Below are 23,672 nucleotides of genomic sequence, written 5' to 3' on the forward strand. Positions count from 1 at the left end.
ATAAAGTAAAGATTAAAGTACAAAAGGGAAATTAATACAGTTTGTTGTACAGTGTGAAGGAAACTAAGTCGTTAGGTAAAGCATAAGGTAAATGTTAAATTATAAAGTGAGGCGTATAAAATTAAAAAAATAGAGTATAAAGTAAATATTAAAGTAAAAAAGGGAAATTAATACAGTTTGTTGTACAGTGTGAAGTAAACTAAAGCGAGATGCATAATTTAAATTATAAAGTGAGGCGTATAAAATTTTAAAAAAAAAGTATGAAGTAAAGATTAAAGTAAAAAAGGGATATTAATACAGTTTGTTGTACAGTGTGAAGTTAACTAAAGCTTTAGGTAACGCATAAGGTAAATGTTAAATTATAAAGTGAGGCGTATAAAATTAAAAAAATAGAGTATAAAGTAAAGATTAAAGTAAAAAAGGGAAATTAATACAGTCTGTTGTACAGTGTGAAGTAAACTAAAGCTTTAGGAAAAGCATAAGGTAAATGTTAAATTATAAAGTGAGGCGTATAAAATTTAAAAAAATAGAGTATAAAGTCAATATTAAAGTAAAAATGGGAAATTAATACAGTTTGTTGTACAGTGTGAAGTTAACTAAAGCGTTAGGTAAAGCATAAGGTAAATGTTAAATTATAAAGTGAGGCTTATAAAATTAAAAAAATAGAGTATAAAGTAAAGATTAAAAAAAAGGGAAATTAATACAGTTTATTGTACAGTGTGAAGTAAACTAAAGCGTTAGGTAAAGCATAAGGTAAATGTTAAATTATAAAGTGAGGCGTATGAAATTAAAAAAAAGAGTATAAAGTAAAGATTAAAGTAAAAAAGGGATATTAATACAGTTTGTTGTACAGTGTGAAGTAAACTAAAGCGAGATGCATAAGGTAAATGTTAAATTATAAAGTGAGGCGTATAAATTTAAAAAAAATAGAGTATAAGAAAAAGATTAAAGTAAAAAAGGGAAATTAATACAGTTTGTTGTACAGCGTGAAGTAAACTAAGGCGTTAGGTAAAGCATAAGGTAAATGTTAAATTATAAATTGAGGCTTATAAAATTTAAAAAATAGAGTATAAAGTCAAGATTAAAGTTAAAATGGGAAATTAATACAGTTTGTTGTACAGTGTGAAGTAAACTAAAGCATAAGGTAAATGTTAAATTATAAAGTGAGGCGAATAAAATTTAAAAAATAGAGTATAAAGTAAAGATTAAAGTAAAAAAGGGAAATTAATACAGTTTGTTGTACAGTGCGAAGTAAACTAAAGCATAAGGTAAATGTTAAATTATAAAGTGAGGCGAATAAAATTTTAAAAAAATAGAGTATAAAGTAAAGATTAAAGTAAAAAAGGGAAATTAATACAGTTTGTTGTGCAGTGTGAAGTAAACTTAAGCGTTAGGTAAAGCATAAGGTAAATGTTAAATTATAAAGTCGGGCGTACAAAATTAAAAAAAATAGTGCATAAAGTAAAGATTAAAGTAAAAAAGGGAAATTAATACAGTTTGTTTTAAAGTGTGAAGTAAACTAAAGCGAGATGCATAAGGTAAATGTTAAATTATAAAGTGAGGCGTATAAAATTTAAAAAAAATAGAGTATAAAGTAAAAATTAAAGTGAAAAAGGGAAATTAATACAGTTTGTTGTACAGTGTGAAGTAAACTTAAGCGTTAGGTTAAGCATAAGGTAACTGTTAAATTAAAAAGTGATGCGTATAAGATTAAAAAAAATAATGCATAAAGTAAAGATTAAAGTGAAAAACGGAAATTAATACAGTTTGTTGTACAGTGTGAAGTAAACTAAAGCGTTATGTAAAGCATAAGGTAAATGTTAAATTATAAAGCGAGGCGTATAAATTTTTAAAAAATAGAGTATAAAGTAAAGATTAAAGTAAAAAAGGGATATTAATACAGTTTGTTGTACAGTGTGAAGTAAGCTAAAGCGAGATGCATAAGGTAAATGTTAAATTATAAAGTGAGGGGTATAAAATTAAAAAAAATAGAGTATAAAGTAAAGATTAAAGTAAAAAAGGGAAATTAATACAGTCTGTTGTACAGTGTGAAGTAAACTAAAGCGTTAGGAAAAGCATAAGGTAAATGTTAAATTATAAAGTGAGGCGTATAAAATTTAAAAAAATAGAGTATAAAGTAAAGATTAAAGTAAAAAAGGGAAATTAATACAGTCTGTTGTACAGTGTGAAGTAAACTAAAGCGTTAGGAAAAGCATAAGGTAAATGTTAAATTATAAAGTGAGGCTTATAAAATTAAAAAAATAGAGTATAAAGTAAAGATTAAAAAAAAGGGAAATTAATACAGTTTATTGTACAGTGTGAAGTAAACTAAAGCGTTAGGTAAAGCATAAGGTAAATGTTAAATTATAAAGTGAGGCGTATGAAATTAAAAAAAAGAGTATAAAGTAAAGATTAAAGTAAAAAAGGGATATTAATACAGTTTGTTGTACAGTGTGAAGTAAACTAAAGCGAGATGCATAAGGTAAATGTTAAATTATAAAGTGAGGCGTATAAATTTAAAAAAAATAGAGTATAAAGTAAAGATTAAAGTAAAAAAGGGAAATTAATACAGTTTGTTGTACAGCGTGAAGTAAACTAAGGCGTTAGGTAAAGCATAAGGTAAATGTTAAATTATAAATTGAGGCTTATAAAATTTAAAAAATAGAGTATAAAGTCAAGATTAAAGTTAAAATGGGAAATTAATACAGTTTGTTGTACAGTGTGAAGTAAACTAAAGCATAAGGTAAATGTTAAATTATAAAGTGAGGTGAATAAAATTTAAAAAATAGAGTATAAAGTAAAGATTAAAGTAAAAAAGGGAAATTAATACAGTTTGTTGTACAGTGCGAAGTAAACTAAAGCATAAGGTAAATGTTAAATTATAAAGTGAGGCGAATAAAATTTAAAAAAAATAGAGTATAAAGTAAAGATTAAAGTAAAAAAGGGAAATTAATACAGTTTGTTGTGCAGTATGAAGTAAACTTAAGCGTTAGGTAAAGCATAAGGTAAATGTTAAATTATAAAGTCAGGCGTACAAAATTAAAAAAAATAGTGCATAAAGTAAAGATTAAAGTAAAAAAGGGAAATTAATACAGTTTGTTGTAAAGTGTGAAGTAAACTAAAGCGAGATGCATAAGGTAAATGTTAAATTATAAAGTGAGGCGTATAAAATTTAAAAAAAATAGAGTATAAAGTAAAAATTAAAGTGAAAAAGGGAAATTAATACAGTTTGTTGTACAGTGTGAAGTAAACTTAAGCGTTAGGTAACTGTTAAATTAAAAAGTGAGGCGTATAAGATTAAAAAAAATAATGCATAAAGTAAAGATTAAAGTGAAAAAGGGAAATTAATACAGTTTGTTGTACAGTGTGAAGTAAACTAAAGCGTTATGTAAAGCATAAGGTAAATGTTAAATTATAAAGTGAGGCGTATAAAATTTAAAAAAAATAGAGTATAAAGTAAAGATTAAAGTAAAAAAGGGATATTAATACAGTTTGTTGTACAGTGTGAAGTAAACTAAAGCGAGATGCATAAGGTAAATGTTAAATTATAAAGTGAGGCGAATAAAATTAAAAAAAATAGATTATAAAGTAAAGATTAATATAAAAAAGGGAAATTAATACAGTTTGTTGTACAGCGTGAAGGAAACTAAGGCGTTAGGTAAAGCATAAGGTAAGTGTTAAATTATAAAGTGAGGCGTATAAAATTTAAAAAATAGAGTATAAAGTCAAGATTTAAGTAAAAATGGGAAATTAATACAGTTTGTTGTACAGTGTGAAGTAAACTAAAGCGTTAGGTAGAGCATAAGGTAAATATTAAATTATAAAGTGAGGCGTATAAAATTACAAAAAATAGAGTATAAAGTAAAGATTAAAGTAAAAAAGGGAAATTAATATAGTTTGTTGCACAGTGTGAAGTAAACTAAAGCGTTAGGTAGAGCATAAGGTAAATGTTAAATTATAAAGTGAGGCGTATAAAATTAAAAAAAATAGAGTATAAAGTAAAGATTAAAGTAAAAAAGGGAAATTAATACAGTCTGTTGTACAGTGTGAAGTAAACTAAAGCGTTAGGAAAAGCATAAGGTAAATGTTAAATTATAAAGTGAGGCGTATAAAATTTAAAAAAATAGAGTATAAAGTAAAGATTAAAGTAAAAAAGGGAAATTAATACAGTCTGTTGTACAGTGTGAAGTAAACTAAAGCGTTAGGAAAAGCATAAGGTTAATGTTAAATTATAAAGTGAGGCGTATAAAATTTAAAAAAATAGAGTATAAAGTAAAGATTAAAGTAAAAAAGGGAAATTAATACAGTCTGTTGTACAGTGTGAAGTAAACTAAAGCGTTAGGAAAAGCATAAGGTAAATGTTAAATTATAAAGTGAGGCGTATAAAATTTAAAAAAAATAGAGTATAAAGTAAAGATTAAAGTAAAAAAGGGAATTTAATAAAGTTTGTTGTACAGTGTGAAGTAAACTAAAGCGTTAGGTAAAGCATAAGGTAAATGTGAAATTATAAAGTGAGGCGTATAAAATTAAAAAAATAGAGTATAAAGTAAAGATTAAAGTAAAAAAGGGAAATTAATACAGTTTGTTGTACAGTGTGAAGTAAACTAAAGCGTTAGGTAAAGCATAAGGTAAATGTAAAATTATAAAGTGAGGCGTATAAAATTTAAAAAAAATAGAGTATAAAGTAAAGATTAAAGTAAAAGAGGGAAATTAATAAAGTTTGTTGTACAGTGTGAAGTAAACTAAAGCGTTAGGTAAAGCATAAGGTAAATGTTAAATTATAAAGTTAGGCGTATAAAATTAAAAAAATAGAGTATAAAGTAAATATTAAAGTAAAAAAGGGAAATTAATACAGTTTGTTGTACAGTGTGAAGTAAACTAAAGCGTTAGGTAAAGCATAAGCGTAATTAAAATTTAAAGAGTGAAATGGAAACTATTGTTAAACGCGTATACTTCAAAAAGTTTAAGTGAAGTATTACGTAAAATAAAAATTGTGCAGTATATCGTTAAACCTATTATGTATAAAGTAAGGAGTAAATATAATGTAAAGTTAAATACAAGGTATATTTAAGTGTAAAATATGAACAATAAAGTAAAGCGTAAAATATAAAGTAAAAACCAAAGTATTGTATAAAATAATATTAAACGTAACATATAAAGTATATTGTAAAATAAGAAGTTAGAGAAGTAAAAATTAAAGCAAAGCATAAAATAAAAATTGAAGCCTATAGTATAAAACGAGTAAGCGCAAAGTTAAAAAAATTACTATGTTAGACACAAAGTAAAGCAGGAGGCTCAGAATAAAGTTTCAAGTCGAAAGTACAGTGCAAAGTTTGATGAAATGATGAAGATAGTAAAAAATTGATAGGTAAACATTACATAGCAGAATAATTTAGTTCAAAGTAAAAGCATGAAAATAACTAAGCATAAAATAAAGTTACTGCAAAGCGTAAATGTATAGTTAAGAAGAAAAGTGAATAAAATGAAAGGCATCAAAAGTGTAAACAAGAAAACTAAAGCATATAGCAGAATATTAAGTCAAGTAAAAGTAATAAATGTGTTAAATTAAAAACTAAAAGAAACATAGTTTAGAGTAAATTATACTGTAAATTAGAGTATAAAGTAAATACTTAAAGTAACGTTTAAAATTAAAAGTGCAGAGACGACTGAAACGCAAAATAAAGTAAAAGGTAAAGAAAAATAGAGCAGTGAATTAGTATATAAAATAAAACGTGAAAAATAATATGCAGCTGAAAATAAAAAGTAAAGCGTAAAAAATAATGTAGCGTATAAAGCAGAAATTGTTAAGTAAAGGGAAAAATATATAGCCTAAAGAGTAAAATATAAAATCGTAGAGAGTAAAATCTAAAGAAATGCGTAAATTAAAAGGTTAAGTTAAGCTTAAAATATAAATAAAGCATAAAAAGTAAAGCTAAATGTGTTTCTCGGAAAGTAAAATAAGGAAAAAAGTGTATTTTTTAAAGCGTGAAAAAAGTTGTGAAATATAAAGTAAAATATATTAAGTATATACGCTAATTGAGGCTTGAAGTTGAGGCTTAAATAAATTAAAACTGCGTATAAAAAACGCGAATTATATTTCAATATTAAGTGAAGTGTAAAGTAAAAATAAGTGTAATATAACTTATAATGTTTGGTAGATAGAAACGTAAAAAAGCACCTAAAGCAAAGCAAAGCGTGAAATAAAAAGTTTGTAATATAAAGCGTAATATAGACTGAAAAGTATGCCGAAATGTAAATTAAAAAATAAACCATTTTAAAAAAAAGAAAAGTAAAGATTAGTGTGAAATATAAATTGCAGTGTTAAAAAGGTGTTAATTTAAGCATAAAGAAAAGTAGCGCTTAAAATATAACAAGAGTGTGTAAAAGTAATGGATTACAAAATGTAAACGAGTAAAAGTTACTCATAAGAGAAATGCAAGTAACGCATAAAAAAAGTAAAGAAAGCTTCGAGTAAGTAATGAAGTAGAGAAACGTGAAAAGTAAGGAATAACCAAAAGTATGCCATAAAATGCGGAATTTTAACGCATAAAGACGTAGCGCTTTAATTATAAGGCGGACAATAAGTAAAGACAACAAACACATAAGAAACGATAACTGCTTATGAGAAACTTGCAGAAAAGCAAAGTAAAATCTATACAAAAAGCGTGTAAATTAATGCATAAGAAACTAACACGCGAAAAAGTCATGCATAGGAAAATTAACGAGTAAAATATAAATTAAAGGAAAACTTATAGTATAGAGCAGGGGTTTCCAACTTACGTGAGGCCGGGGGCCACAACTAAAAACACAAATCAAATAGCGGGCCGCAACTTTATCAAAATTTTATGTTGGACTCTTATGTTTGAAGGAACATTAAATATTACTGTCAGATTTTTACCAAGTTCTACGAAACAAAACTATTAAATTGCAAATTAAAATAAGAAGTAGATTTTTAAAAATATTTAATTGTCATTAACAATATTTTCAAAAATATTAAATAAATGATAAAAATTCGCGCTGCAATAGCTTCAATGTGCACCTATGTATTAAACAATTAATGTGCAACAGATTTCAAATTGTTAAGAGATAAAACTTTAAAAAGGTTGGTATTAAAACTTCCACAGTAGTACACAAAATGTTCAATGAGAAAATTGAGGTTTGTCTGCTGCAACCACCAGAGAATAGATATTTGCATTTAAAATTTACAAATGTGTGTGTAAATATTTTAGTACGAAATGAGTGGTTTCAAAAAGTTAAATCGGTGAATTTCTTCGAGAAAATTTCTGATACACACATGCTAATTTATCTTCACAAAATACAAAAAAGTGAAATAAAAAAGAGCAACATACACGATTATTTTTGTATTTGAATAAATATTTTCTTGGATACAAAACCTGAGAAATATTTTTTTTTGCTTTGTTGGTATGTTAAATTTCACAGAAGCGAAGAAATTAGGGTTTTTTTAACGAGAAAAGTATTTTAAACCCATAAAGATTTTTACGAAAATTGTCCGCAAAAAAATGACAACTAATATATTTTAGCTCGCGGGCCACAAAGAAAGGTTCGCGGGTCGGATGCGGCCCCCTGGCCGCCAGTTGGAAACTCCTGGTATAGAGTAATCAAGGTGGTAGATCAAAAGTGAAAGTAACGCATAACAAAAACAATGCGTAAAAAAAAGTTACTAGTAAAATGTAAGGCCTAAAAGCGAGCTCGTGAAAGTAATGCAAAACGAAAATAAAGAAAAATGACACGTAAAACATAATTAAGCGTTAAAATGCTTGTATGTTACGTAATGTTATATGTATATTAATATGTATATTACGTAAATGCTACGCATCAAGAAAAATACCGCTTAAAGTATAACGTGGAAAAGAAATACTTTACAAAATTAACGCATAAGATATAAAGTAAAAGAAAGCTTTAAGTATGGAGTAAAAAATACACTAGAGTAATACAAAAAAATAAAAGTATAGTATTAAAAAAGTAAACTTGTAAAAGCAACGCTTAAATAAAAGTAATGTAAAAATGTAATACGTATAATGATTAAGCGTAAAGAAAGAGTAACACATATGAATGTAATACATAAAATATCGAAAAAAAATTATTAACCAGTAAAGGTTACGCAGCGGAAAAGTAAATATAAAGTAAAATGTATGCAAATTAAAATATAAATAAAAATAAACCGTTAAAGTTCTGCATAAAACTTAACGCGTCAAAGAAATTCATAAGTAAAAGAAAAAAGTAAAATTATAGAAAGGAACAAGTAAAAGTAAATTATGTAACACGTAAAATGAGTTGTCTAACGTGTAAAAGTAAAAATAGCGCATAAGAAAAGTTACCACGTAATAATAATGTATGAAAAAAACTTTAAAAAGGTTATTACTTATAATTTAAAGAAAATAACTTATTAAAAGTTAAATTAGCCCCTCAAGAGAAGAAATCTTAATCGGTTTCAAAGATAAATACCATATTCTAAAAAAGTTTAGCAAATTTAGAGTTGGTCGTTTTTCTTACATTTTCGCTGTTTTTTATATTAAGAGAATGAGCAATACATTTTGGTTTAATAACTTTTAAATGATGTTAAAAATTGGAACTTCTAATCCTTTTTTCAAGGTAACGTGGTTCCAAAAAATATTAAACAGCTTAAAATGTTAATTATGCTATCGCAATATAATAATGTTCAATGTGATGCCAAAGTCAGCAAATAAGTTAAAATATTTTAATTTCATACTCTTTAATTATTTTAAATAGGTCCTTCTCTGAAATGTTTGGCTCCCTTTTTTATTGATTAAAGTAGTGTTAGGATAAAAATCGTGCAGAAACCATTAAAACATTAGTAGAATCATTTACGAATAAAGTGAAATTAGTTATAAATTTCTAATTTAATTAATATAAATTTCTAATTCAAAAATAAACAAATCACCTCCTCTGCTTACGTAAGAAAGTAACAACGCACTAACTTACTCTAATTTTAACTTTTTCTGAAGCAATGTAATTTTAGAATTTCATTCAAATAAATAATGTAGACATTTCAAGAAAATAGTAGACATTTCAATTAATTTTATAGAATTTGAGAAGAATATTTTTATGGTTGAGATTAATATTTATATAAAATTCTTGAACACATAAAAAAAAAAATTTGCGAAAATTTTTCCTTCTCCAAAATTTTATTCGAAATTGTTTCTAGCGTAATTTTTCTCAAATTATAATTTTTGTCTCGGTTTTTCCCTTAAAAAAAGCAACTTGAAATTATGTGACTTTAATGACAAACGTAAGCATTGCTTTCATCCTGTCTGCCCTTTGTCAACCACTGTAAGCAAATTAGTAAACCTCATCCCCGTTATGTCCTTAAGTAATGTTTAAACGGCCCTTATTATCGTGTTGCATAAATATTTATATAATTCTAATTAATATGTCTTATTTTTTTCAGCTTTCGAAATCTTTAGGAATCATAAATCCAACCAAGAGCCGACATCATAGTTTTTTTAAAAAGGTAAGTTATATAAAGAAAAATAAATCTATGTTTGTCAACAAGCGTAGGATCTAAAGTAAAATATAGCAAAATGCGTTTCAAGAAGAGTCAAATATGTATAAAATAAGATAAAATGTGTGTTAATTAATGCCTAAAGTAAACAAACTATATAAAGTACGTAAAAATTAATAAAGTATAGACTAAGGTAAAGTTTAGAGTAAAGCCTCGATTAAATGTGTGTAAAAAAAGTCAATTTTAATGTGAAGTATAAAAAAAAACTAAAGCATGAAATAAAAATATAGCTTATAATATTTAGTAGGAAAAAAAAAGTAAAGCGCATTTAAAATAAAAAGTAAAGAAAACCGTATAAGAAAAAGCGCGTGTAATGCGAAGCTTAAACGAAATGTAAAACTTAATATAAGAATAAAGCAGAGTAAAAAGTAAAGCATAAGGTAAAGCACAAAGTGAACTATAGGATAAAGAGAAGCACAACAAATAGAAAGTTAAAAAAGAAAGAGTGTAAAATAAAGTAAGTCGTGAAATATAAAATAAAATTTAAAACATTATGCCTAAGCTGAAGTATAAAAAATATAAAGTGTGAAATATAAAGTACCGTCAAAAGTAAGCTATTTGAAGCATAATATAACTAATGCGCAAAAGTAAAAGTAATGCATAAGAAAAGTAGCACTTGAAGTATGGAATAAAGAAAATAGAACAACATGTAATAGCAAGGCATAATAAAAGGTATAAGTAACGAATAACAAAAATTACGCCTAGAGAAAAATACCTCTTAAAATAGAAATACGCATGAAAAATGCGAGTTTATTAAGTAACGCAAGAGGAAAAATATTGCATATGACATAACACCTAAAAAATTAACGGGTAAATGTGAAACATAAAAGATAAAACTTGCAAACGTAGCTTATATTTAAAAGTGTAAATTGAAACAAATGAATTGAAAATAAAGCGTCAGTGCGACGCTTAAAAGAAACGTGTAATTAAATGAAGACTAGAAAGTTACGCTTAAAAAAAGCAACTCGTAAAAGTGAATCTTTTAATGCATAAAAGTATGTATAGCCCATAAAAGTAAAAATAACGCTTAAGAAAAGTAACACGTAAAAAAGATGTATATAATATGCACAAGAATAGAAACACGAAAAAATAAATCCTAAAGAAAATTAGTGAATAAAAATAGAAAGTAAACGTGTAATGGTAAAAGTAAACTTTTAAAGAGAAAAATACGTTAAAAAGTAAAGGGAAATATAATAGAGAAACGTGTAAAAATACTGCACTACAAAACAAACGCCTTAGAAATGTAAATTCTTAAACGTAACGCTTTAAGAAAAGTAACGCCTGGAATATAATGACGAGTAAATGAAGCTCCAGATGGGAAAAAAAACGCGTGAAAGTAACGCTGAAACTTGTCTAAGACACGAAAGAATAATGCAAAAGTAAAGTTGTAAAATGAACAATAAAGTAAATGTAAGCCATAAAAATAAAGCATTAAGGAAGAAACTCATAAGAAAAGCAAAAATAACGTTAATACAGAAATTTAAGACGTATAAGTAACGCATATAAAAAAGTAAAGTTAACATTATAAAGGTAAAATGTTTAAAATAAGATGTGTATAAAATAATGCATCGAAGAAGTAACACAGAAGAAACGTAAATTCGTAATTGTAACCGCAAAGGTAACGTATAAAAAATTGAACGCGTAAGATCAACGCAGAAAGTGTAAAATCTAAAACAAACATGAAACTTAAGGCATAAAAAAGTAAATGTGAAAGTAACTCTTAAAACTAATTGTAAAGCATAATGAAAGTAACACGTATAAAAAGCAAATATGCCATGTAAAATGAGCCTCGTATTCCTCGTAAATGTAACTCACAACAAAAGTAAAGGGTAAAATATAATATCGCGTATGAGAAAAAGTTACCGATAAGAAAAAGCTTGACCTAGTAAAGCATAAAAAAACTAAATGCGTAAAAATAATGCAAAAAAGTATTAAAAGGTAAATTAAGAAGTATTTGAAAATTGCCCATAAAGAAAAGTAGCAAGAAAAGGGTACGTGTAAATTCTAAATTCGCTTTAACAATTTAAAGGAATTTGGACGGAAAGATTCAAAACAAGTTCACAAGAAAAGTAGCATATGAAAAAATAATATTCTGAAGGGTAACACATTAAAAAAAGCAACGCATAAAATATAATAACACGTTATGGTAACGAATAAAAAAGGTAGCTTATGTACAAGCAGTAAAGTAAGGCTAAAAAGAAAATATAAAATGCTTAAGAAAAGTAAAGTAAAAAATTAACATTAAAAGCAAATACGCGCAATTAATAATAATGCGTAAAAATAATGAAAAGAAAATTAAATGGGTAATAAGTGAAGCATAAAGAGAAGTTGTGAATAAAATAGAAATAAATTGTGCGTAAATTAAAGCATTAAGAAAAGTAACACCGAAGAAAAATGTGTAAAATTATTACATTAAAAAATATAACGCATGAAATATACCCGTGAATTTAAATCGAAAAAGTTGCGCATACGAAGTAAATCCATAAATATAACGCGTAAAGAAATGCTAACATAACATGTAAAGTAAAAGACGTTTTTAACGCTTAGAATAAAAGTAACACAAAAAAGTGAGGCACAAAGAAAAAAACAAGTAAAAGTAGCGCATTACAAACTGAAGTAATGGATATACAAAAGTAAGGAATCTATTAAAAATAAAAAAAAAAGCAACGCTTAAATAAATACAAATACGTAAAACTAATATATATAATTCGTGAAAGTTAAAGAAAAACGCAGAAGAAAAGCAAATTAACGCATAAAAGTGTAACGCTTTAAAAACTAAAAATTGTGCAATTTTAAGCATAAAAAAAATCGTAATGCGATAAAATAACGAATAAAAAGTAAAGTGTAATGTACGATAACGCAAAAATTGAGCTAATGCGTGAAAGTAACAAGTAAAAGTAAGTAGCACATATGAAAAATAAATGCTCAAAATTACTACGTGGTAAAAGTAACTAAGAAGAAAACTAAACGAGGAAATGTAACGCATACAAAATTTAACCCTTATTGTAAAATAGCATGTAAAAACAGCGTATACCGTGCAAATCTAATTCATAAGAAAGGAATGAGATATATTAGCATGGTACTTTTTCCTTCATAAATTTTTTTTTTTCGTTTATGCTTAAAATATAACAATGCATTAAAAAAAAACTTAATAAAAAAAATTTAACACATAAAAATCTTAAAAAGTAAATTATACAATTTATAAATAACCCATAAAGGTAAGTAACTCTAAAGAAAAGTAACGCGTTACAAAATAAAGTGTAAAAAGTAAAGTAAAATTAGTTAGTAACGAGTAAGTTGTAAATCATTAGTAAACGCGTAAATTGAGCTAATGCGTGAAAGTAACAAGTAAAAGTAAGGCGCACATAAGTAAAATAAGTGCTTAAAATTGCTGCATAATAAAAGTAAAAAATTAGAAAACTAAATGAGAAAATGTAACACATAAAAAATGTAACTCGTATTGTACAATAACGCGTAAAAAAAGCGCGTATGCCGTGCAAATATAATTCATAAGAAAGGAATGAGTTACATTTGCACTTTTTTCTTCGTAAAACAAATATTTGTTCTTACATGCAAACAATATAATATCGTATGGAAGAAAAAACCCGTAAGATAAGTTTTAAAAGAATTTGCATAAGAAAATAAACGGAAAAAATAAAATAACGTGTTAAATTAAAAATAATCTTGAAAAGTAAAGCATAAATATATTAAAAAATAATTAATAAAATTTATAAATAACCCATAACGAAAAGTAACCCGAAAGAAAAGCGTACGCCTAAAAGAAACACATAACAAAAGATGCTTGTATTATAACGCGTAAATGTAACGATAAATAGGACTAATCCGTTAATTTCACAAGTAAAAGAAATAACGCATGAACAAATAAATGCTTAAAACTACTGCATAATAAAACCAAAAGCGTAAAAGTGACAAATAATAAAACTGAACACAAAAACATAACGCATAATGAAATGTAACTCGTAATTTACTATAACAAATACAATGAGCACGTATGCCGCAGTAATGTAAATAATAATAAGGAAAACAGAGTAACACAAAAAAGTTAAATAAACACGTTGAAGTAGCGTTATTTTAACACGTTTATTTTATTTTTTCGTAGATAAAATAGAGAATAAGAAATAATAATGTGTTTAAACTGAAGCAAAGAGAAAAGTAACTCATAAAAATGTAAACGTGGCAAAGAAATGCGTAAAATCTAAAATAACAGTGAGACTTGAAGCATAAAGAAAAGTAACGCTTAAAAGTAAAAGTAACACATATGAAAAGAAAATGTGGGAAAGCCTTTAGTAAAGGGAATGAAAAAGAGCGACTCGTGAAAATAAGACAAAAGTAAATATATAAAGCGCAAGAGTTCCTCGTAAATAAAAATCAGGCGTAAAGAAAAAGTAAATCATAAGAAAAATAACGTGTAAAATGTGAAGCATAAGATTATTAAATTAAGGCTAGGGTTTTGGGAATTTGAATTCCAAATCTGTCAAACTTTTATTAAGAGGAAGCACGCTTTGGTGCCTAATTACATAACTTAATAAACATACTAATTAATTAGCATATTATTTAAAGGATTAGCCATTCAACAACAACAAAAGTTTTTCAGGTTGATATCCCTATTTTCCAACTCACTATTCAAAGCAGTTTACACTAATATTATTATTTTCAATTTATTATTATCCTATTTCTGTCTAAGTTACAGTTTTTGTAATTTACGTCTTTTCGAAGTAATTTCCACGCTTAATTTTTAAATTAGTTTTACTTTAGAATTACATTCGTATTGATTAGTATATTTTATTAGCAATTTTAGTTTATGTCGTCCAATAACAGAATTAAATTTTATAACATGCAGATTTTTTTTTGTTTTGTTACGTAATTAGTAAAAAGTTTGTTAAATTTGTGTTTTTAGAAGAAGAAAAAAGTTACAAAATTTTTTATAAGATTTAATCGAATATTACTACAACTAATATTTGCCATTCATAATTAGTTTTGTCAAAATGTACTTACTATTCGCGTTATGCATGTTAATCTTATAAAATGTTTTATTTCCAAAGGTAAAATGTGGAACATGAAAAATTTGATTTGCTGGTCCTCAGAGATAGCAGAAAATGATTCAATGTGAAGATTTGCACATCCATGGGAGTCTCAGACTTGACAGCAGAGAGAAACAAAGCTCTAGAACAGTGGTTACCAACTGACGGCCCTCAAACTGAAATATATTAGTTTTAATTTTTGGCGGACAATTTTCATAAAAAATCTATATGGGTTTAAATTACTTTTCATTCGTTTAAAGAAACATAATTTCTTCGTTTTTGTGAAATTTAACATACCAACGGTGCAAAAAAAAATTTTTTCCACAGGTTTTGCATCCTAGGAAATATTTATTCAAATACAAAAATTATTTAGTATGTTGCTCCTGTTTATTTCGTTTTTTTTTTTTTTTTTTTGTGAATATAATTTAGCATGTGCGTATCATAAATTTTCTCGAAGCAATTCTCCCATTTAACTTTTTGAAATCACTCATTTTGGACGAAATTATTTACGTTTGTAAATTTTCAAACGCATAAAAGAGGGAATGAATATCATGCTTTATCTTAATTCCTTGAATTGAATATCACATGAGCGGAAAAGAGAAGAAAATTAATTTCAGGTGCTCGAGATTTTTTTTTTTTTTTTTTTGTTGCGATAATTCCTAATACGTCGGGGAAAAAATTTTAGTTTATCACAGAATTAAATTTAAAAGAAAAAAAATCTCCCCCAATCTTAATCTCTCCTTTGCCAAAAGAGAAAGACATTTAATAATTAATACTGAAATAATGTGCCTACACTTTTTTAATATTCGTTATAAATAATATTATACAGGATATTCATGTACAGGTGGATGTAATTAAAATAATATTTTGTGTTGTGTCTTCATTTATCTCCAAAGCATAAACTTTAAAATTAAATCTAGTCCTCGCAAATACAGTTAATTTAATGGCGCAAGAACCGAAAATGCTGTGCTGAACATAAAGTAGTAAATTGTAAGAACGTGTTTTTTTTTTTTTTTTTTTCATTTTTTTTTTTTTTTCTTTGCGCGCGTAAGTGTAAATTAGAATAATAAACATAAGAGAATAATAATCTGTATAAGCTTTTTTTAACCTGAAATAATTTGGTATTTATCATCAAAGCACCGAAAAGGCAATTTCATTAACTTGCTGAAATATTCACTATTAATGACAAGCTATGTTTATTATAAATAAACTAATGAATAAATTGCTTAAACGAACAACAACAAAAAAAAACGTTCGCAAATTGACTTATTGTAAAAGCGAAAATTTCTTTTATAGCAGACTTCATAACATGTTAAAAGAAATCACTAAATTATTTTTAAAATTGGTTACTCTTATTAGTAAATAGACATACAATATAATCAAAATGACATGGAACATATTGGTTTGCCGGAAATGAAACTATTTGGAGAAATTCATTAATTAAGAGTTAGAATTCATTATTTGAAAGCTTATTAGATATGTTCCTTCTAGCTAGATTAATAAATAATAGTCGAACAATTTTATATGTATACTAGTCAATAAGTAAGAAATTCAGTTGAGTAGTCTTTTAAATATAGTATTTTTTAAATACTAGTGGCGCCATCTATCAATCTATGAAATAACTATGGTTCTGATTTGTATTTTATATACATTTATTTACTTATCGATTTTTTAATATACATAAGAGAATAATATTTAAACTATGACTTGAGACAAATCGTGTGAAAGAGTACGCTATTTTCCCTTCTATTAATACTATCTACAATGATTTAGTATTTCGCTTTAGATAACTTTTATACTATTTTTTACTGTGTAGTCAGAAAAGTAATATATTTAAAGCAATTCCTTTAGTATGTAACACTTCTCATTATTAATATCACACATAATTAAAGAATGAGAATTTAAAAATTTTTACTCCACTCATATGCGAGTTATTTTTATATTCGTTAAAAAATAAATGTAATATTTCCCTAAAACTCAAGTAAGAGTTATTAAATTTTTTAAGCTGATTTTTAAAACTTCTCATGTGAGAGTAAAACTTCGAGTTCAGCAAGATATTTTTTTTTTTAATTTTACTTCTAATTGAAATTCAGATACATTTTTCTTACACTTATGTTGTACTTTAAATCTCAGATAATCATGCCGCTATCTATAAATCCTAGTGCTTTAAGAAATTAACATTTAATCCATTGTTTAAGGAAATAGGGTTGCTTCAAAAAATATATATTATGTATCAGAAAAAACTTAGCGGCAAGTGCAATTAACTGTACAAATGCTAAATTTTACTGTAATTTAATATAAATATAGGTTTTTATCCTCGTGGCAGAACGTTACTGAGTTCTAGCAGAAAGATTTTTCTTTTGAAAAGTAAACAAAAAGAAATATAGTAGCATTTGAATCATGCTTTTAAATAATCACTTTTTGACGAGTTCAATTTATGCCGAATAGTATCGTTTCGATTGTATTTTCGGCAATTATTGATTTTCAAGCGGATTTTAAATGTCCCGATATATTTCAAACAATATTGAAAATTCGAATCGTGCATTTGAGTGTTTACTTTTAAAGGCAATAATTCATCGAATTTTTTATACGATATTATTAATAACAACCTAATCTCGAAACGAAACACTCATTTGAGGAGTCCGATTCGTGAACTTTCGTTGTCGATCTTATTTTCAGCAATAGCTATTACGGATTTCATGATTTTCAATCTTTTTTTCTTTATTGAGATAATTATTCACAAAATGCGAAGAAAGAAAGAAATTTTTTTCCTCCAATCCAAACAAAATGCGAGAAAATTACCCTTAATAATAGAATAAAAAATTATTGCAAGTTAAATACACTGGTTATCATAAATTAAGGAAAAATCACAAAAATAGCGATAACTCTTTCAAAAGTAAGCCAAACCGTGCAAAATTTGCATATGTTGTCCACTAAGAGTAGCTGAGTAAAATTGCAATATGCAAATTAGTGGCGCTGCACTCGGCTTACGTCATCTGCCTGGAGCATAAAAGTCCAAGTTTGAGAGAAAGCACACAAATTTTACTGTGATTGCGACATTGAAAATCTGAGATAGCCAATTCGTAATAATGACCTCTAGGCATCATTTGCCTGAAGAACTACGATGGAGAGCCATCGGGAGACTAGAGGCAGGGCAGAGTCAATCAGAAGTGGCCAGATGGCTAAATGTGAGTCCATCTGTGGTTCATAGACTTTGGAGGCAATTTCAAACCACAGATTCGGCATCTAGGAGGTTCAGTCAAGGACGGCCAACTGTTACGACCAGTGCCGATGACCGATATTTGACATTAAGTGCACGCAGGAATAGAACCGCTACTCCGACACATCTTAGATCCTCTCTTGCTGCAGCCACCGGAAGGTTGGTGTCAACGTCAACTGTGCGCAGAAGGCTCCACGAAGGTGGTCTGTATGCGAGACGACCAGCCATTTGCGTGCCGCTCACATCACGCCATAGGAGAGACCGTTTGCAGTGGGCCCGACAACATGTCCACTGGACGTCAGATCAATGGAGGCCTGTTCTCTTTACGGATGAGTCCAGGTTTAGTCTAGAAAGTGACAGTAGACGTTATTTGATATGGAGAGAACCTGGGACCCGTTATCATCCATCAAACATCCGTGAAAGAGATGCATACGGAAGAGGCAGTGTCTGTGTTTGGGGAGGCATATCCTTAGGAGGGCGCACATACCTCCATGTCTTTCCAAGGGGAACCGTGAATGCTCAGGTTTATCGAGACAACATCCTTGATGCTTATGTGCGCCCATATGCCGGGGCAATTGGTGATTGCTTCCTGTTACAGGACGATAATGCAAGACCACACAGAGCTCGCATTGTTGATGATTATCTTCAACAGGAAACAATTACTCGCATGGAGTGGCCAGCTCGATCCCCGGACTTGAATCCTATCGAGCACGTTTGGGATGCTCTAGGGAGGCGTGTATCTGCCATCAATCCGCCCCCTCAGACCCTTGCCACGCTTGCAACTGCTTTACAAGAGCAATGGCTCTCACTTCCTATTGAACTGATAGACCGCATAATTGAAAGCATCACACATCGCTGTTTGTGCTGTATTGCTTCTAGAGGCAATCATATTCCATATTAAAGGTACTTTTTCTATTGCAAACCGATACTTCCAACTTGTTTATTTTATACATGTGCTAATTTCTATACTACTATTAATGTCTGATAATTTCTTTTTATGTTGTTTAATACCTTACTATGTGTTGTATATTGTGGGTAAGTTTCATAAAATTCCATGTGTAATTTCTTGAGTTATCGCGATTTTTGTGAATTTTCCTTAATTTATGATAACCAGTGTATATTGTAAACACGGCGCAATTGTTATTTTAACATATATGCTAGTTATTGTTAAAAGTACGCAGAAAGATAGATATATTTGTAAATTTCAATTACTTCTCCAGGTCACCATAGGTATGTGTAAAATTTTAAGTAAACTAAGAAATATTGAGAAAAAGGAAAAAAACCTTGTTTAAATCCTTTTCGATTTAATCTTTTTTTTTATTATTATTATTATTCAAGAACTTTTCCAGAATTTTGACTTGGTCTCACAATCACCCCTGAATGGTATAAGGATCTCTTCTGAAATAGGTTAATAAATACAAACGAATTTTAAGTTTTTATAACTGAAAATAATTCCATGCAAAAAGGAATTTATAGCAAACGTTAGTTATTGCTATTACTTTATTTTAATAATGGTCGAAAAGTTCGTGAATAGCAAGGTAGGCAGGTTTTTACGCCATTTTAAATCGCGAGATCGATCAAATATTCTCTAAAATATCAAATTTTAAAAAAAATTCGCTTGATAAGAATTATTCGATATTTTTCTTTCTAAAAGAGTCGAAACTTTTATTTCTTGTTCTGGCCAAACTATTCGGACCATATTTCCTAGATTATTAAGCCTTATCTTTGAGAGTCGGGGAATCTGAAAAAGTACATTTTCTCGACGCATTTCGAAACTTAAGAAAGTTGCTATAACTCTATCAATAATATTTTTTAAAAAAAGTACTTTTTTCCGCAAAAACTAGTTTCTTACAGAGTATGCTGATCCATAGGCGTTATTATGTACTATACCAGGGCAGGGCGGCCGCCCGGAGCGCAGTGATCTAGGGGCGCCAAAATGATAGTTAACAAGATTGAGAGGCGGCAGGCGGAATTTATTATTTTTATTTCTAAGCACATAATTCAAATAATATAATATATTTAAACATTAAGGCAAAACCTAGTTGAATGCAATTCAACATGACGAAACCACTCAACCACCGCCTTTCAAGAATTGATTGTATTTTATATAATACTAGCTGTTCCCTGCGTGCGTTGCAACGCTTTCAATTTGTATTTAAGTGTGTAAATGACATTTGCGATTATGATTTGAAATGCAAATTTTATTTAATGGTGAAAAAAACCAGTGATAGTCTCAGCAGTTAATTCTCTAGGATATCATTAGTGCATTTTCAAACAGACATGTATGGTGATGCACACGGAGCATGAAACATATTTTGGACAATGATCTATGGTGACATCAAGAATTTCTGCTGATATCTGATCAGTTTGGCAAGGTGGTTTTTTTTCAATAAGCCAAATTAGAATGTGTGCCTGAGGCAATCCTCGTTTTTGCCATTCAATAGAGTACACCGTGTCTCTCTAAAAACATGACGCTTCACAATGAAATCAAGTAAAGATTATCATTTTTGTTTGAACACACGTGCTGTAATATCATGACGATCCGATGATGATTGTCCTGGTAACAAAATATCTCTAATTTCAACCCAAGCAGAATTGCACGTAAATGTAATAAATAAATCTAGGAGCCCATATGCGAGAACATATGTCATTGCATCCTGTGAGTATTCATACATGTGCCTTGGAGTCCAAGGCACATGTATGAATACTCAGACATGTATGAATACTACATTTGCAGGGAGTCCAAGTTTTTCTCCCTGCAAATGTAGTCGGCAATATAATCATTTTCCCCACATCATTAGGATTAACGTTACCATCATTAATTATTGCATCCCGTAAATGAATGCATTCTTCTGAACGTAATTTGGTTTGATTTAATTTAATATACAGTAGGCGTTCAGTTTCAATTTTCGCATACATATCGATAATGTATTAATGAACTAATTGTCGACATTTTAAAGTATGATTATCAGCGTTTTGGCAATCATTAATCTATATGCATAAAAAATTATTGCACTTGCTTTCTTATTGGTTTTCTCGCCTGTTTGCGGACTTCTTAATTTTATGTTAAAATAATATCCCTCCTCTCCTCACCAAAATAAAATAGGATATTGCAATGCATCATATGATCGATAAGTTTCTGAGAACTCTGTGAACGTCACGATTTCTGCGATGAAGAACTGTATCGCGGGAAGTAAATTCTTCGCGAACTATAACAATAGCCACTTCATCCAATGTTGGCTCATTGTATTTTTCTTTGTGGTGGCCTACAGGTGTTTTTTCAGCTCTAATAACAACTTTGTAAATATCGGATGACATTTAGTCAAGGGCAATTGTGAACAGCCTAGTTAACTGATTATGTTGATCGAAAATTTTTTGTAATACGGTAAAAATTTTTCGTTTAGTGCCATTGTTTACCTGACAACGTTGATTGACTTGATCATTTGTGTTATCCATGAAATAAATTTGTAGAAATTTATGATCTGCGTTAGGCATTGAAAGAAGTGATCCTGCACGATGATAAATTTGGCCTTGCACTTAGAATGTTGGGATGTAATTCTCGTTTACGATACGTGTAGCACCGAATAAAGTAATTTAGAAACACGAATTGTACCGGCGTATATGCGCCAAAAAATGTTTCGATTGGTTTGTTTGACCTGATACGAAGGTTGATAATGTCTCGGCAGGCGACGTAAAATCTTGTAGTTTCAGTATGCCTCTAGAACAGCAAATTTCAGTTGTTTCATTTTTAAATTTGAGAGCATTACAAAACATACATAATTGATATATTTCTCCGATGATGACACTTGGGGGAAGACTATAGTTTGTTGTCGGATCATAGTGAAATGCACTAAAATTCAAATCAGAGTATTGGCAGCTTCTGAATAGCGAAATGCGTTCTCGGTCGGTTTTCATTCTTGCTTCCCGTTGCTCTGATGTTTCCGACGAACGGGCTTGTGTAGTTCGTAGTTGATTTGTTGACAGTCTTCTTTCCTGTTGCTCAGACGTTTCTAAGGAACGGGCAAAAGCATTCTGTTCTCGATTAGTTTCAAGTCTTTTTCCCGTTGCTCCGATGTTTCTGAAACACGGGTAGTTCTCTTTTTGCGCGCTTGAGATGTCGACCGACTAAGAGCGATTTGCTTAGGCGGCATATTTTTGCAAATATTCTTTCTGACAAAGAAAAAGAAATGTAAAAGTTGACAGTGGTCGCAAATTTGCTAAATCGAAATATCACATACATATTTTAAATAATAAAAAGAGCAATAAAAATGAGATGAATAAGAAATATGAAAATTATAAGATTCAAAACAAAAATCAATTTTATAAATGAAATAAATAAAATGGATGAATTCGAAAACTTTGCATAAATAAACAAACAAACTAATAGTTTTCAAATGACAACTGTCACAGCACTGAAATCTTCGAAAACTATATTTAATTGTGCTAACCTAAAATTACGTACTAAATATAAATATTTCTAAAAACGTGCAATTTGAATGACATTTGCTTTTGTCTTTATATTTATTAAACAGTTTTCACAGTACTGAATCCGTGATACGACCAACAATTAAGAAATCTATTCTCGTTGATTTTACTTGCTTGTGCTCACCTGACATAAAGAAACGCGCGAATTAAAAATTAAAGTATATGCAATTTACTTTTCTAAATGAATAGAGTTATAAGATAGAAAATATCACTGTTGTTATCTTCAAGATATTTGAAAATTGAATGGTTTATAGCAAAATTTAAAACAATGGCTAGCTTTTAACCAATCAGAAAATTCCATATCGACTTTCACTGATATCGCTGGAACGGTTTATCGCAGAATGTTCTAATGTCGACAGAAACCTTCCTCGTGCTTTGAACTATCTGTATGCCAAGTTTCATAGCTTTCTGTCGGATGGTTTAGGAGTCTATAGAGGACAGACAGACGGACACACATTCACTTTTATTATAGATTTTGGTCTTTTTGTATAATATTTTTGGTCTAAAAGACACGCCCAGAAATGAGCTACTGGCTCATTCCAAAGATTTGGAAATAGTTTTAACTGATGGAAATTCAAGCGATCTTAACGCCCTGGAACTAGCCGATGAAATAAGCATTGTTTCGTCATTATTAACAAAAAAGGAAACCCCTGTTGAGGTTCTCAAGTTTATCAAACCTCAGCATAGCATTAAGAATCCTACTTACATTACCAGTCACTGTGGCTTCAGGGGAAAGAAGCTTTTCAAAACAAAAAATAATAATAAATTATCTCAGAACGATGCAGGCGCAAAATCGTCTCAATGGATTGGCAATGATAGGCTATAGAACACCAAATTAGATTTGAAATCACTGGTTCGTGAGTTTCCCGAAGGAAAAGGAAGAAAAAGGGCATTTTAATTACTTTGATTAGTTAGAATTTATTTATAATATGGGATATTAGTTTAGTTAGCATTACTACACTTTAATCTTTGTTATTTTGCCTTAAATGCTAAATTGCTTATCTTGTTATCTGATGATTGAGTTTTTAATAAAGCGTTTTTTTTAATATTTTTTTTCAATGTTTTCTTGACTTTCTGATATGGTCGCATGAGATTTACTTGGAAAAAAACGGGGGGGGGGGACGCTGACTATACGTTGGGTTTTTTGCCCCATCAATGCTCGCAATTTAGTACGTCAGATTGTGTACAGTGCTTCAAATGTAAACCCATTTTAGTTGAACACACAATGGATGACCTTCCCCTTCTTTTTTTCAATTCTGAACGGGATCTTTGCGGTACCTTTCAAATTAAATCGAATGAAGGGTATTTTTCAAAAAGGTATATGTTGTAATTTTCCTATGTAGGTGACTAGGGCCGTGCATTTTGCCTTGTCTAATTTGAC

The 23,672-nt window shown here is 28.7% G+C and overlaps 1 long non-coding RNA gene across 1 annotated transcript in view; it reads left to right on the plus strand.

Moving 5' to 3' along the window:
• Positions 1-15,219, plus strand: part of LOC147806608 (uncharacterized) — a 174,948-nt gene extending 159,729 nt beyond the window's left edge. Inside the window, exons 3-4 of the long non-coding RNA XR_015436013.1 lie at positions 9,431-9,493; positions 14,608-15,219. This is a non-coding gene — a long non-coding RNA (uncharacterized LOC147806608). The remainder of the gene's footprint in view (positions 1-9,430; positions 9,494-14,607) is intronic.
• Positions 15,220-23,672: the final 8,453 nt, after the last annotated feature.

Source organism: Parasteatoda tepidariorum, chromosome 8 (genome assembly GCF_982258835.1).
Source record: "Parasteatoda tepidariorum strain Cologne lab strain chromosome 8, Ptep-v5.0, whole genome shotgun sequence".
NCBI lineage: Eukaryota > Metazoa > Arthropoda > Arachnida > Araneae > Theridiidae > Parasteatoda > Parasteatoda tepidariorum.